Source organism: Pan troglodytes, chromosome 15 (assembly GCF_028858775.2).
Source record: "Pan troglodytes isolate AG18354 chromosome 15, NHGRI_mPanTro3-v2.0_pri, whole genome shotgun sequence".
In the NCBI taxonomy this organism is placed as follows: domain Eukaryota; kingdom Metazoa; phylum Chordata; class Mammalia; order Primates; family Hominidae; genus Pan; species Pan troglodytes.
This window is the reverse complement of record NC_072413.2, coordinates 53,332,708-53,346,788: the sequence shown is the minus strand read 5'-3', so window position 1 is coordinate 53,346,788 and position 14,081 is coordinate 53,332,708. Positions and strand designations below refer to the sequence as shown.

General features: G+C 41.2%; 1 protein-coding gene across 43 annotated transcripts in view; it reads right to left on the bottom strand.

Moving 5' to 3' along the window:
* FBXO34 (F-box protein 34) overlaps positions 1-14,081 on the bottom strand; it is a 110,231-nt gene that overhangs the window by 32,391 nt on the left and 63,759 nt on the right.

The window sequence follows — 14,081 nt, the reverse complement described above, 5'->3', positions numbered from 1 at the left end:
GTAAACTTTAACCTTTTAAATTAAAAAAAAATCTGAACTTCCTGAAAACAACTAAGTATTAGGCATAGTACAGAAGAAAGGAAAGTATAAAAAGAACTCCTCCATGATCCCTATTAGATTTTTAAACACTCTTTCTAGATCATCACAATTAGCATTTTATTAGTTGCAAACAGCCCATCAAAATTATTGCTTCCTGGCCGGGCATGGTGGCTCACGTCTGTAATCCCAGCACTTTGGGAGGACAAGGCAGGCCTATCACCTGGGGACAGGAGTTGAAGACCAGCCCGGCCAACATGGGAAAACCCTGTCTTTACTAAAAGTACAAAAATCAGCCGGGCGTAGTGGGGCGTGCCTGTAATCCCAGCTACTCGAGAGGCTGAGGCACAAGAATTGCTTTAACCTAGGGGCGGAGGCTGCAGCCAAGATCGCACGCACCACTGCCCTCCAACCTGGGCAACAGAGCGAGACTTTGTCTCAAAAAAAAAAAAAAAAGAAAGAAAGAAAATTATTGCTTCCTAAACTATTCCCATACCACTGAATACTGAATATTTAGATGTTTACAATTTTTCATTTGCTTCCTGTGTACTTTGCCCATCCATTAGTCTTGATTTTCTAAATAATCTATGTGTAGAAACATTTAACTGTCGAATTTCCTGTAACCATCTTAAATATAGACCCTACAGTCCTTATTAATTCTAAAACCATTTTAAACTAGTTCAGAAAGATGGTGCCTTGTTTTGGTCCTTGGCCAGTGGTAGAGATGAGAGCTATTTCAGAAATGAGACAAAAAGATGATTACATGCAGAGACTAGTGTTCCAGTCCCTGCCATATCACTGATTATCTAGACATGGTGATTCTACCTTGGGCAAGTCACTTCCTCTCTCGGTCTCAGTTGAAATGTTAACTGAGGGGCTGAAATACTAGATAACCTAATGAACTTGTCAATGTACAATTTACATAAAACAGCCCACTGCTACACAAAACACCCTGGATTGAGGAAAGAGTGTTTTCTAGGGATGGCTGGACTCCTGCAAAATAAACCTAGAAACTAAAGATCTGCAGTCCCAGTTTGGTGGGAGTGAGGCAATAGTACCTACAGGTCTAAGCACGTGAAGTTTCACCTACTCTTGCTCACTGGGACAGCAGCTGAACACATACATCTCAGACAGCTCAGTATATTCATCCTCCTTTGCTCCACATTTACTGGGTATCTGCCATATGGCAGCCTCTGTGGTAACTGATTTCAGGTTATCAGTTTTAATCACCAAGAATGAAAGTGATCGTCTGGAACAAGTTTACCTTTCACCTTCAACTTTTAAATCCTACATTCTAGTCTCAGATAAAAGAATTATGGATATTGATATCTTCTAGCCAGATAAAGAGAAATTTTGCATTTAAAGCATACAAAGTGTTTTTTAAAAGTTACCCCTGAAATAGGAGCCAGGCATGGTGGCTCACACCTATAATCCCAGTGCTTTGGGAGGCATAGGTGGGAGGACCCTTTGAGGCCAGAAGTTTGGGACCAAGTTTATTCCTGGTGATTAAAACTGGTATCTGAAAACAGTTACCATAGAGGCTGCCATATGGCAGGCAATCAGTAAATGTGGAGCAAACGAGGATGAATACACTGAGCTGTCCAAGATGTATGCTTCAACTAGGAAAGCCTGGGCAACACGGCAAGATCTCATCTCTAAAAAAAAATTTTTTTAAATCAGCCAGGTGTGACGGCACATGCCTGTAGTCTCAGCTAATGGGGGGGCTGAGGCAGAAGGATCTCTTGAGCCCAGGAGTTTAAGGTTACAGTAAGCTATGATCACACTGCTATGCTCTAGCCTGGGCAATACAGCAAGACCCTGTCTCCAAAAACAACAACAAAAAAACCCAACCAAACAAACCCAACCAACCAACCAAACAAAACCTTTGAAACAGATCTTATCAGGGTCTTTCTGATCTTTGGCAATTTATAGCCTAATCATCTGTAGAGATCTTCCCCCTTTCTGCACTGTGACATTTTTAATAGCTTTCTATCATTATACTGTATAGTCTTACAAATAGAGCTACCCAGAATTCAAGAACAGATGACATATAAATGAATAAAAGAGGCACACCTAGTGCTGACTCTCTGTGCCAACTATTTTCTACGTTTTCATATCCGTTCAACCCCATTCCTAAATGAAAGAAATGGAAGTGTTGAAAAACCCAATAAATTCTCACATAATGATCTCATTACACAGTATCTATGAATACATTTAAACTTCAGCAATATGTGCGCCATTGTGCATTGCACAATATGTTCTTTGACTTCTTCCCCCATATATTATTTTAGGTGCTATTATTGACAGACAGGGACATTAAAAAGAAACTAATGTAATTACAGAAGGCTTTTATTTGCATTCAAGCTTTAAAGTCAGCTCAACTAACACTTTGTGTACAAGATTTTAGCGAGATTAAAATAGGAGATGATCCCAGGGAACAGATGTGAGGGAAGGAAAATAGCCAGTAAGGACACACAGGGTGACTGCTGGAAAGTGGGGTGATTCTGTGAGACCCCTGAAAGAAGCAGGACATTCAGGCACCAGCTCCAATCCCTCACTGGTTGAAGGTTGCCTGAGGTTAGCCTTTCCCCATCATTTGCTGGGTCTGAGAGCCCTGAGGCAGAAAATAGAAAGCTGTTGGCAAGACGCAGAGAAACTACAAAAATCTAAGTTTTGTTTGAAACCAGTGATGGCCTGAGAGGATATAATGCAGGGAGCAAAGGGCATCTGCTGCAAAAATCCATAAAGCAAAAACTTTAAATCTCCAACAGATTACAACAGATGGTGGCACTTTCCCACCCCCAAGTCACCCCCACACACAAAGGCAGGCATGGGTGGGGTAAAGCTCCAGCTAGGTTTCCATGGTTGCCAACCTCTTCATCACAATTGTATGTTAAAGTGTTGCTATAATAAAGTCCTGCTCTCTTGCAATAAAGTAAAATGCAGGTTTATAGCACCTACACATCCATGTTCCTCAGATTCTCAGAAAGGCCCTTAGAAGAAATTAAGATCCCCTAGGCCCGCTGAATCACAATTTCTCAGACTGGGCCCAGAATCTGTTTTTAATGTTAGGTTGAAATTGGAAGGGACTTTAGAGGTCATGTGTTAGATCTAATGAAAGAGTAGGATTCTGGATGTGGACTGGGGTGCTGGGCTACTAACGGGTAAGGTGGAACTGCCCAACAAAATGCCAAGCAGACAGTCCATACTGAAGCATCTCATCTAAGGGCTGGGTAAAAACACACCCGTTTTCTTGATATTTTCTCTTTAAAACACAATAAACTCAACGGCCTTTTTTCTCTTAATTTCCTGGCTTCTAGAGCTGAAGGTCAAATGGCCTTTTTATTGCCAAATTCCCTCTTCAACCACTAGCTCCTCAGTTTCTTTGACATAGCCTTCCCAGCTCTCTTCTTCCCCAGCCCCTAAACATCAGTGTTCTTCAGAGTTCTTTCTGTTTCTAGACCACTACTCTTCTTAAGCTATATATCTAAGTGATTTCTTGTAGTTTTAACTCAAACATTTCCAGTGACACGCTCTCCCCAACTTCATATCCCACAGCCTGGTAGACATACTCACCTGGATATCAAAAAGAATCTCAAAATCAACACTACTAGTTAATGATAGCCTCAAGTATACCTAGTCCATTAAGCCAGAAGCTTGAGTCACTTAGATTCCTCCTTTCTGATCCCCACATCTCATCGCCAAGTCGCTAAACTGTGCCACTCTTTATCCCTAGCACAACTGCCCTAGTCATCTCTGCTACACTGTCATCAGTTATTGGAAAACCTAACCTCTATCAATACAAGCAAAGTGCTGAGGCCCATTCCAGCCAACCTGACAGCTTTACTCCTGCTTTGCTCTACCATACTTCACACTTTGAAAGCTTGTTCACAGAACCATGACTACTAGACTAGGTAGTGAAAGCCAATCATATTAAGATACAATTTGAAGGCAGCCAAGACCAAGACCATAAAACATGTAGCATCCGATTTTTTATACTAACCTCCAACCTACAAATGTTCATTTCCTTCTACTCATTTTTTATTTATTTAATTTCGTTCTTTCTGAGGCAGGGCCTCCCTCTGTCACCCAGGCTACCGTGAGTGGCGTGATCTTGGCTCACTGCAGCCTCAACCTCCCAGGCTCAAGCAATCCTCCTACCTCAGCTTCCCAAGTAGCTGCAACCACAAGCACATGCCACAATGGCCAGCTAATCTTTTAAAAAATTTTTTGTAGAGACAGGGTCTCACTAAGTTGCCCAGGCTGGTCCTGAACTCCTGGGCTCAGGTAAGCCTCCCACCTTGGCCTCCCAAAGTATTGGGATTACAGGAGTGAGCCACCACACCCAGCCCTACCTGTTTACTATCAGAAATGTCCTAACCGCTCTGGGCTAGACACTGGTATAAATATGAGTAAAACATAGTTGCTGCCCTTGAGACAGAAAAGCAAACAATTACAACAAATGTTATATGTGTCAGAAGGATAGCACAGGGTGCTGTGAGAGCCCATGGGGAGATGGGGAGAAGAAGGAAGAGGTATGGATGAAGAGGGAGAAGGGGACATCAGCACCAAGCTCACCTGAGGGTATAGGAACAGGTCAGAGAAGTCCTGATTTTCTAAGCTAAGCCCTGAGGGAAGATACGCAAAGTCCTAAGCCTTTCAAAAGTGGATGATGCTTTTAGGAAATTCAGGTAGGTGGGAAATAAAGAGAGTCTAAGTTAAGGTGCTAAGAGTAGAGAGATGACAAGTAAATGGGTTCACAGGAACAACAAGCAGGTTTCTAACTACTGACTGAAAATGGAGGATGAGGGAGAGGAGTCAAGGATGGGTCCTCATCTATGGCTTCAGCAACTACATGAAGAGTGATGCCTCCCAGTGAGATGGCAACAGGTGGCTGAGCATACTTGGAGCAGGGGAGGCAGAGGTAAATTCACTTTAATAAATGTTGGGGTCATCATTTGACCCCATCATCATCCTGAACTCCTGGACTCAGGTAAGCCTCCCACCTTGGCCTCCCAAAGTATTGGGATTACAGGAGTGAGTCACCACACCCAGCCCTACCCGTTTATTATCAGAAATGTCCTAGCCGCTCTGGGCTAGACACTGGTATAAATATGAGTAAAACATAGTTGCTGCCCTTGAGACAGAAAAGCAAACAGACAATTACAACAAATGTTATACGTGTCAGAAGGATAGCACAGGGTGCTGTGAGAGCCCATGGGGAGAGCAAACTAACACAGGAACAGAAAACCAAACACCACATGTTCTCACTGTGGGAGTTGAACAATGAGAACACATGGATACAGGGAGAGGAACATCACACACTGGGGATGTTGGTGGGTGGTGGGGGTGGAGGACAAGGGGAGGGAGAGCATTAGGACAAATACCTAATGCATGCAGGGCTTAAAACCTAGATGACAGGTTGATAGATGCAGCAAACCACCATGGCACGTGTATACCTATGAAACAAACCTGCAAATTCTGCACATGTATCCCAGAACTTAAAGTAAAAAAAAAAAATACACATACACAAAAATTAACATTGGGCTTCAGTGCCTACAAGACAGAGATATCCAGGAGGCGAAACGACTCAGGTCTGGTCAAGAGAAACAGGAGGAAAGGAAGAAGACAGTTGTCACAGAAACATTTCAATGAGGAGAAGGTTTTCTGGATAGAGATAAGAAGTCTTTTTCCAAAATTTTTCACAATGATCATGTATTACTTTCATAATCAGGAAAAAAAAAAAGTCTGTAAAAGGAAGGCACAGTCAGCAGCAAGGTCAAATAAAGAATTGTGCCCACTTGGTGATAAAGACCCCTGGTGACCCTGCTGTGAGGAAGTACAGTGGACAAGAAGTCAAAAGTTCATGATGGAGGGGTGACTAGAAGGTGAGAGGGTGAGCACCAACTACAGTGACTCTCTCACTAAGCTTGGCTATGAAGGACAGTCTCAACATACCTGTCAGCTTAAATCCTTTCCAGGTCTATGGGGAGATAGAATAGTGAACCAGGTATAATTTGAGCAACTTTATTCCAGTAAAGGCCCAAATCCTGCATTCAATAATTCCAGTATTCCTTTTAGACTCTAAGTTCAGCTTTAAAAAGTAAAGAAAAGAAAACTCTCACCTAAAGACAGTATACACTCCCCAAAATGAAGCCATAAAAGACAACTAAACTTTCCTTTTTAAAAAATGTACTTGGATAAATCCTAACGCCTAAAGAGTCATACTAACTCTTGTCCACAGAGGGGTAAACCTGATGAAGAATCGAATGACAATATGTGGTCAGAATAGGAGAAAGGACGATATTTCTCTTAGTGCTAATAGGAAGCCACAATATCAAAGGCAGATGCCAGTTTTCTAACTTGCTAGTCTTCAGCCTTGCTTATCAAAACAAGTTAGATGATAAGGCAGTTCATGTTTCTTTCTGCTTCAGTAAAGGCACAGGAATGCTAATTCCAAAAAGGAGTCACTTATTAGCGTAAGAGCCACTCTTTATTTATAAAAATCGGAGGAATAATGGCTGGGGGCGTGGCTCACGCTAGTAATCCCAGCACTTTGGGAGGCCAAGGCAGGCAGATCATGAGGTCAGGAGTTCGAGACCAGCCTGGCCAACATGATGAAACACCATCTCTACTAAAAATATAAAAATTAGCCGGGTGTGGTGGCATGCGCCCGTAATCCCAGCTACTCAGGAGGCTAAGGCAGGAGAATTGCCTGAATGCGGGAGGCAGAGGTTGCAGTGAGCTGAGGCCACGTCACTGCACTCTAGCTCTGGGCGACAGAGCAAGACTCCGTCTTGGGAGACCAAAAAAAAAAAAAAAAAAATCGGAGGAATAAAAATAGAATAGTATACAAAGGCCCCTTCTCATTATATAATACCTTTAGAGAGGAAAAAAGTATACAGTAAGAAAATTCATCATTTGTGTCTTAAAAACTATAAAAGCTTCCAGAGACCATCTTATGACAGCCTTCTTCACTGGACCATTGTACAAATGATTAGCAACTTCAGCAAAGTGCTGCAGATATATATAATGAAATCCTTGTTTTTACAAATGAGGAAGCACAAATAAAGTGACTTCTGAAGCCCCACAGCTAGACAGTGGTAAAATTAAGATTAGAATTAGATAGGAAATACCATCTCCTGGATCTATACTTTCCCCACTATGAAGGATGATATATCGAAAACCTACGATAAATTATGACTCAAATAAAATTAAATAATTCTGATAGCATCTATTCCAAGAGCTTTTATCTTTCAAATTAGGTCAGTTTTTAATAAGTGCCACATAAAACTACTACACAGAGCTGTGATGCATTATGGCAGACAGATCACATAAACCATACTCATCTAAAAGCATATAAAAGGCTGTTTCGATGGCTATTAAATTGGAAAAAATGCCAAGACCAGGAGGGTGTGAATATAGGCAGAGGCACAAGAAAAGACTTCCCCCTCCATATGTCTCTAAGCACTGACAGAAAGAATGCATCCAACTCCCACAGCACGCCTTTTTTAAAAAAGGAAAAAAGGGAGAAAAAATAACCCTATCGGTCAGAAAATGCAGTATTTCTCAAATTAACTTTCAAAATATTGGGGGATGACTTTTTCTGGGAGGCAGTCCACTCCTTCTTTTATTTTTAGGGAATATTCTCTAAAATCAATTCATGGAACTTCTTAATTTTGCCTTATGAGGATTGGGTGGTTAGGGTTAGTGGCGAACGACAGAAAAGTCCTTTACTGTCTGTTAATGGATACTGAGTAATAGAATGGCCTTTGGAAACACATGTATGGTTTTCAAAAACTCTGCTCATGGCTTCCATCTTAGAATTCATAATGGTGTTTAAATACAGCACCTACCTGCTTCAAAGTTATCTATAATATTGACCAAATGAAGCTAACTTCCAGAAGGTAGAGAAAGGTCTATGATAAGTTTGATGGGACAACAAAGTATCCGGAACATATTAAAAAGGAATATTGACAAGTTGGGAATGACAGCCACTACACTTTGGTTTTCTATTGTGCTCGCAATAAATGCAACACCTAATACAGTTTGACGGTATTACAAAATAGTGAATTAGTAATATTATGCAAATTTACACAGTTCCCCAGCCCACTTTTGTTGGAGTAGGGAGGGAAGAGAAGGGCCTGGAGGAAAGAACTTCTGCTTAAGCTGTTGTGAATTATTAAATAACACTTCAGGATAGAGACAAAATAAAGTATTCCATTTTGTTAAACTTAATGACGTTTAAGTTAATCCGTAGTCATTTCCTATTGCTCCTATGACATAATGCCAAACACCCACAAAACTCCAGCATATCACATTTACTGCTAAGCAGGCAAATGAAAAGCCTACCAGTGGTAAATGCCACTAGAATGAACAACAAAATGCAGATGAAACCTCATAAAAAGTTAAAGTCCAAAAAAATTAATACATTTTGAAAAGTACATTGAGCATTACCAGGAAAATTTAATTTCCAAGGATTTTCAGATATTCAGAGTTCCTGTTAACAACTCTTGCATATTTTACCTATTCTAATATTTTTTACAGAAACTGAAGGAAAATAAAACTCCTATCCCTTTGCATAGCAAACCACTACTTCCTTGAGTGGGCTGACGCTTGCTTTTACTTTGAAACCAATCATTTTTCCACATGACAAAGATCCTTTGCTTGGCCAAACTTGAGTAAGGATTCTAAACTTTCTTCTAGGCCCATCTGTGCACTTCCTCACAAAATCCAGTTTTAGCAAAAGATCCCCCTCCCATCTTCAATATCTGATCAGGTTCTTCATTTTCCACCATCCCCCAGGTGATGTCTGATCACCCTGGCTTGTCTTCAGCAAGAATCCTGTTAGATGGGTTTAGCCAGAATCCCCCTTACTCCAAATGTTTCCTCTTACTAGTTTACCTTCAACTGACCCCTATCCTGCTCCTTGCCCATGATGTATTTGGAGTTGAGCCCAATCTCTTTCCTTTGCTGCAAGACCCCGCTGCAGTGATCCCTATACTTACCGCGATGGTCCCGAATAGTCTTCTTTGCCCACCTTTAACAAGTATCAGTTTTTTCTTTAACATGTATTTTTATGTAAACATAAATTTTTTAAAAATATTTTTAAGGCAATAGCAATTTCTGACATCACTTGCAGTACTTTCAAAGAGTTGATCAGTGCTTTAATATATGCCCTATTTGACCAAAATGTAACTCAAACAAAAGGCTCTCTCTTAAGGGATAATATTCAAGATTCCACGGCTAGCCTTGAATCCAGTTCAAAAATCCATTATGTGTCAAATAACATTTGATATGAAAAATAAGAGTACAGCTACTAATTCTGGAGTATAAATGCAACCTGACACTGCACACATCTGCCACCACACACACAAATCCCTGGCTGGACAATGATCTTAGGCCAAGTACCTAACACATGCCACCTGGGCACAGGCTGGCCCATTAACACAGTTATACATAACTGAATTTTAAAATGGCTTGACCCCAGGGAAAGAAAAAAAGAGGCTAAAATAAAAATTAGGAGCCAGCCAGGCATGGTGGCTCACATGTGTAATCCCAGCACTTTGGGATACCAAGGCAGGAGGATCACTTGAGCACAAAAGTTTGAGACCAGACTGAGCAATACAGGGAGGTTCCCTATGTACCACCCCCATTCAAAAAAAAAAAAAAAAGCCAAGCATGATGGCCTGTATTTGTAGTCCTATTTGGGAGGTGACCATGGGATTGCTTGAGCCCAGGAGTTAGAGGTTGCAGTGAGCTATGATCATGCCACTGCACTCCAGCTAGGGCAAAACAGAGAGACCTGGTCTCGAAAGCAAGCAAATGTTGGTAAAAATTCAGGGTAACAAGTATTAGTGCACCAAGCAAAAGAGTTTGCTTGCAAGCCAGGCACAGTGGCACACCCCTGTACTCCCAGCAACTTGGGAGGCTGAGGTGGAAGGGTAGCTACAAGCCCAGTTGTTTGAGTCCAGCCTGAGCAACGCAGCAAGACCTGGTCTCTAAAAATAATAGTTTGCTTATAGCATCAATGTAGACAAAAGACTTGGCAAGTTAAGACTTCTGTCAGCAATACTGAGTGGGAGTGAAGGGGGTGGGGAATTACTTCAGAAATAGGCCCCATGGTGTTTACCAAAGAAAGCCAAAACCACTGTCCTGCCTGCTCACCTGTTGAGTAACTGTTCTTCCTTCTACCACATGCCTCTAGGATCTGCTGAACCAAGACTGAAGTAGCAGTATGTGCACTGGCTGGTTAGGTATACTCTGTTTAGAATTACTACTTGCAAAGAAACGAGATTTATGGTCAACAGAAAACTAAAAAACATTGCTGCTTTGGTGCCTGTTTTTGTAGCTTACCAAGGCAAATTTAACTATTGGGGTTAAAAATGAGCATTCCAAGAGGTACTGTGAGAAATAAATCTAAACTATAGATAAATCAATCATTGGGCACCAAGAGCCCAAACTGTAATGTTATCTGGTGTATTTGTCTTATCCTCCAAACAAAACTATTCCTTAAGTACACAGAGGGAATCTTCATCGTTGTATATTATTCTGCAAGAATCTGACAAAACTTGGAATTCCTAAAGCCATATAAAAAGGATAATGGCTTCGACAAAGGATACGGAGCACCTAGTTTCAAGGTAAAATTTGGGCCTTTGGAACCAGGTTAGCATAGATCCAGGATGGGGGGGGGGGGGGCAGGTGATTAAAGGAGCAGTTACAAGTCCTACCCTAGGGAAATTCCTGAATGTCAGTATATATTACTTAATATGGTTATGATCATATTGTACATACAATGTACTTTTTATCACAGGGAGACATTTTCCATATTACATAGTCTTCAAAACCAATATTGTAAATGTGTAAGTACCAGAATATATTTAACCATTCCCTCTAAACCTGGACATTATAACATTTTCATGAATACTGTCTCTTATGCATTTAAGGGTGTGTCCTTAGAAAATATTTCCAAAAGTGAAATTATTGAGTCAGAGTGTATTTTCACAACTGGATATATCTTGCCCAACCACTCTCCAAAGGGATAATGCTAATTTTCACTGCTACCAGCAAGACAAGCGTGCAAGTTTTATGGCAAGGATTTTGTATCTTAGAGAACTGGGTTTTTTTTGTTTTTTTTGTTTGTTTTTTTTTTTGTTTTTGAGATGGAGTCTCGCTCTGTCGCCCAGGCTGGAGTGCAGTGGTGCGATCTCAGCTCACTGCAAGCTCCGCCTCCCAGATTCACGCCATTCTCCTGCCTCAGCCTCCCGAGTAGCTGGGACTACAGGCGCCTGCCACCATGCCCAGCTAATTTTTTGTATTTTTAGTAGATGGGGTTTCACCGTGTTAGCCAGGATGGTCTCGATCTCCTGACCTTGTGATGCACCCACCTTGGCCTCCCAAAGTGCTGGGATTACAGGCGTGAGGCACCGCGCCTGGCCTGTTTTTAGGCCTAAGAAAAGAAACCAAGGTAGAGCTAGAGATAAAAGGTAAAAATGAGTAAGAGGAGAATAACTTGTTTTTATTCTAGAATAATAACAGCTCTAATACCTCTACAATGTTTACTATGTGCCAGGTACTGTTTTAAGCTCAAAATACCCATAAAACCCCAAGAAGTACATACTCTTATCTACAACTGTAGATGAAGAAACTGAATCAGAGATGGCTTAAGGAACTTACAAAGATCAAGGTCACAGTACCCATAAAAGAAGTCCATACTCGCTGGCCGCAGTGGCTCATGCCTGTAATCCTAACACTTTGGGAGGCCGAGGCGGGCAGATCATGGGGTCAGGAGATCGAGACCATCCTGGCTAACACAGTGAAACCCCGTCTCTACTAAAAATACAAAAAATTAGCCGGGTGTGGTGGCACGTGCCTGTAGTCCCAGCTACCCGGGTGACTGAGGCAGGAGAATTGCTTGAATCCGGGAGGCAGAGGTTGCAGTGAGCTGAGATCGTGCCACTGCACTCCAGTCTGGGCGACAGAGCGAGACTCCATCCCAAAAAAAAAAAAAAAAAAAAAAAAGTACATACTCTTATCTACAATTGTAGATGGAGAAACTGAATCAGAGGCAAGTTAAGAAACTTGCTAAGATCGCACAGGAAGCATATCATGGAGCTCGATATGTGTGCAGTCAGGAGTCAAAGCCTACGCTCTTACCACTACACTATGCAATGAGGAAAGGAGATTCTGAAGGGCCCATGGCAGGGTACTCCTCAGCAAGCTTATCTTCAAGTGGTAAGTGGAGTATAAGATGTGTGACTGTGAAAGGAGGCAGAACTGGGGCTTCAGGTTCAATTCTGGATGCCTCAAGTTTGACACCTTACTTAAAATTAATTCGTTTATCAAATATTTAACTTCCCTCTAAGTGTCAGATATTGTGCTAGCCTGCAGCTTCAGCATGAACAAAACTGAGGAATTTCTGCCCTCAAGGCACATTTGAGAGAGATGCATCAATTCCTTAGCCTTTTCATTTCCAAATCTGTAATTTTCTAATGTATTGAAATCAACTTAGCAATAAAAGCAGCCATCATTAGAAACATTTAAGTTTTATTTTTGGCAAAAAGAGACTTCAAAAATCGAATATGATAGTCTTGAGCAGAGGCCTGAGGACGATGACATTATCAAAGAGTAAGGCTGGTACAACTATACAGAACACATGGAAGAGAACATGCACAGATATACTGTTGTGGGGTCAATTTATAACAGATTTATTTACAAAAAATTGTTCCATAGAATGAGAAATGCTAGAGAATAGAAGAAAATAGCATTAAAATATAACCATAGGCATGGACCAGGTGCAGTGGCTCATGCCTGTAATCCCAGTACTTTGGGAGGCTAAGGTGAGTGAATCCCTTGAGTTCAGGAGTTAGAGACCAGCCTGGGCAACACGGTGAGACCCTGTCTCTACTAAAAATACAAAAATTAGCCAGGCACAGTGGTGGACATCTGTGGTCCCAGCTACTCAGGAGGCTAAGGCAAGAGGACATCGAGTCCAGGAGGTGGAGGTTGCAGTGAGCCAAGATAGTGTCACTGCACTCTAGCCTGGGCGACAGAGTGAGACTGTCTCAAAAAAAAAAAAAAAAAAAAAAGAGTGAAGAGACCTACCAACCAAACACACCACATAGGATTCTGAGTCAGACAGACCATAAAATAGTATATATGTGTGTGTGTGTGCGCGCGTGCGTGCGTGTATATATTCTATATGTGTATAGCATTTTTTTTTTTTTTTTTTTACATTTCTGGGAAGTTCTCAAAATGTGTGTATGCATTTTTGAGTCCTCATCTCTTACAGATACATCCTGAAATACTTTTAGATTAAATGATATAATGTCTGGGATTTCCTGCAAAATAAAATGGGAGAAAAGAAATGGTTGGGAGTATTGAGCAAACAAGACTGGCTATGAGATGATCAACTGCTGAAGCTGCATGATGGCTAAGTAGGGGGTTTCTCACTACTATTTCTGTACATAGCTAAATTTTTCCATAATTATTGGTTTTTAAAAAGGAGAACTAAACAAATGGGAGCATGTGGAAAACACTGGATGAATGAGCCTTAAAATGTTCATTATGTACATACAGTGTAGACCCACAAACTGTCCGATTTGGAGTTAGGAAACTGGAATTCAGTGGTTCCCTGGGCCAGGCAGCTCTGCAGGGACTGATCTGAAGTCCCTCCCAACTGAGCCCCAGGCTGTCTGACGCAGTTGCTCCTTCCTGGTTCAAACAACGGGCACCAACATAAGTTCTTGCCCTATTCTACACCCATTACTGAAAACTGAACAGGAAATAAATCAGAAAGCAATTTTTAAAGATAAAAAGAAAAGGAGACAAACACATGGGAAGTCTAACAATAAAAAAGAACTGAAAGACAACAGCAGTCAAGACCAATCAATCCAATTCCTAATTAAATACATATAATTTTCAGTCCCTCATTCTGTAATCTAAATGAGCAGTTTAATTAGTACCTGAATCTGCCTTGTATAAGTGCACTTAACTTTCATACTTTAAAGACATATATATATAAACATTTAAATAAATGCATAGGA